This window comes from Poecilia reticulata, chromosome 15 (genome assembly GCF_904066995.2).
Source record: "Poecilia reticulata chromosome 15, P_reticulata-male-v2, whole genome shotgun sequence".
NCBI classification, from domain to species: Eukaryota; Metazoa; Chordata; class Actinopteri; order Cyprinodontiformes; family Poeciliidae; genus Poecilia; species Poecilia reticulata.
Genome location: NC_088844.1, coordinates 1,342,374 through 1,344,911, shown reverse-complemented (window position 1 = coordinate 1,344,911; position 2,538 = coordinate 1,342,374). Strand labels below are relative to the sequence as shown.

The 2,538-nt window shown below is 36.1% G+C and overlaps 1 long non-coding RNA gene across 1 annotated transcript; it reads left to right on the top strand.

Moving 5' to 3' along the window:
• Positions 1-296: 296 nt before the first annotated feature.
• LOC145555035 (uncharacterized) lies at positions 297-1,418 on the top strand. Its single transcript, XR_014091088.1, has 3 exons — positions 297-404; positions 649-1,085; positions 1,206-1,418. It is a non-coding gene; the product is annotated as an uncharacterized LOC145555035 (long non-coding RNA).
• The last annotated feature ends 1,120 nt before the right edge of the window (positions 1,419-2,538 follow it).

The following is a 2,538-nucleotide window of genomic DNA, read 5'->3' as shown; positions in this document are numbered from 1 at the left end:
TGCTATTTATCCTGTTGTTCTTCCAGGCTGGGAAAACCAGGCATTCTTCTGTTGGTTCAAGTACTTCGTCCTACATCCAAAGGCCACAAGAAGAATCCAAAACAGCTCATGTCAAACTGTGGACCATGTTTTCAGATATGTGTAGGTATGAGGTTATTCTAATGATCCTACTTATTTGTAGGAGCACTTTCTCATAGGCTTTGTTTGCTATCTGAATGTAGCTGTGCTGATAAATATATTTAATAATTTTTATTATTCATCTTATCATTATGTCAAAGATGCAAACCAGTGTTGAAGCCTTCCTCATTGCCGTGGAACCAGGACAGCCCATCCTCCTGCATGTTGGTGAAAACAAGAGCAGCACCAAAGACACTTCACCATCAGTGATCAAAAGATCATCCAAGGTAGCTTTTAATGAACTTTGAAAGCACACTTCACCTTCAGTGCAAAGTACCATGAATTCCTCTACAACTTCTGTATATTAATCCAGCCTACACTTTTCAACATTGATGTCACTTGCATGTCAATTGAGGAGTTTAAGATCCTTGCTTTTACTTTACCTGGCAGAGTGGACACTCTTTATTATGATGATCTTTTAAATACATACTGTATCAATGAGAGGATTTGTTTTATGTTCTTCCAATTAAGGACTTGGTTTATTACAGTCCCTGTGGCAAGCAGTTTTCTGCATGGTCAGCATTGAAGGCCATATTGTCTTTTAGAGTGTCCAGCCAACATTCCAGACAGGACAGCGTTGTCCATCTTCTACATCTACATCTTCTACCTTCTAACATTTGACGAAGGTGGTGATGTTTTCTCTTTAAATAATTAAAAACAGCTTTATTTATATATTGTACCAGCTGTATTCAGAATGCCACACTATTTATATTCTCAGGAATTTTCCCCTTTTGATTTTGTTTTTTAGTCGCTTCATTGGGATTAACCCAGAAAGGGGCACAAAAGCCAGTCATGGGAAGATGGTATCCAAAAAGACAGGAAAGACCATTCAAAAGAAAAAGTGACTCAATGTTTAGGTTTTCAACCTCATCAAAAACTTGATGGACTTTGAGTGGCATCTCATTCAGGTTAGTTGTTATCCTTTTCTTTTCTTTGAAATAGTTCTGTTTCCATATTCTTTAGGATCTAAATTGGATTGTCTTTTCTTTTTCCATGTTGGACAGTGCCTTCATCTGCATCTAATAAAGTAAGTGCCACTTGGACTCTTGAAAACCATTAATAGTTCACATTTTAAAACCCTGTTAATACTAGAATTCCACATTATTTCAGCCATGTTGAATTTTAGATTTTGGAAGTCCTTTTTTATTGATTTGCTTAGTGATACCCAAAGTATGGATATTTCTTTAAGAACTGTGTTTATATTTTCATAAGATTGTAGAAATTAATGAGTTAAACCCAGTTTATGTCACTGTAAACTGAAAGTCTTCAATTTTTATTCCTGGGTTAGTGAAACTATATATTGACTTTGAAGGCCTATTTTTTACCAGTTCTCTGAGAAATGGTTTTGTGTTATTCGGTTTGAATGTTTAAATATACTGGAAATATATGTGGTTTGAGGCATAGTGGTGCCTTTAAATAAAAATTCAGTTTTGACGGTTACTTATCGCATCCTCTTTTGTGTTATGTGAAGTTCTGATTAATGCAGATTTTGCATTTTAGAACCGCACCAATTGTAGCACTTCTAAGAAGCTTACACTGGGTTAGGTATTAATGTTCTATCGCAAAACTACAACTGTACTTTAAAAAGTAGCATTATAGTTTTCTTGGCAGTAGCTTACTCATAAAGTTAATGCAGTAGTAAAACTAAATTCACAGTAAAAATACTGGAACGCCAGTATTTGAAGGTATATTTACCACTGTATTTTATGGTGGCCAACAGGTACAAACACCCAGCAAAGACGAGAAAAACAGATGCAACAAAAAAGAGACGCCAACAAAAAATGCTGAAAACAGAAGTGATCCAGACCACTAAGGGGTGTCGAACAAAGAACACCTGTGTCCGAAGTCAGGTTTTGCATCTTTGGGTCCTCGATGACCGGAAGAGAAGCTGTAGCTTTCAGCTAGCTGCTTAGCCTCTACCGTGGCGTTGTGTTGCTTAGCAACCTTGACAACGTGTATCACACAGCTGCGAAGGGAAAAAAAAAAGCTCTGAGTATTTTTTTTTCTCCTGATTTCTCTATTACCCTTCACCTTTTGTAATAAAGGCTGTTGCATATTTAAAAAATCTGTTAGTCTGATTCTAAAATGTGTAAACACGTATAGCACATTTACACAAGGAATGTAAGCAAAGAATCCCTTTTCAAATACTCTCCAAATCTCAGATAAGACAATACAGTTTAATCAAACTATTGTGTTTTTAGGCTTAACTTTAACCAGTCAAACCGATTTGCTCAGGAATATATTAAATATTTGTGTGAACCATAATATTACAACTGGATGTTATCTGACTTAATATCTGTGTTTAACTGTCATTTGGGAAAGCCCAAATGAGTCAGGTGTTCTCCCGCGGTATACTAAACC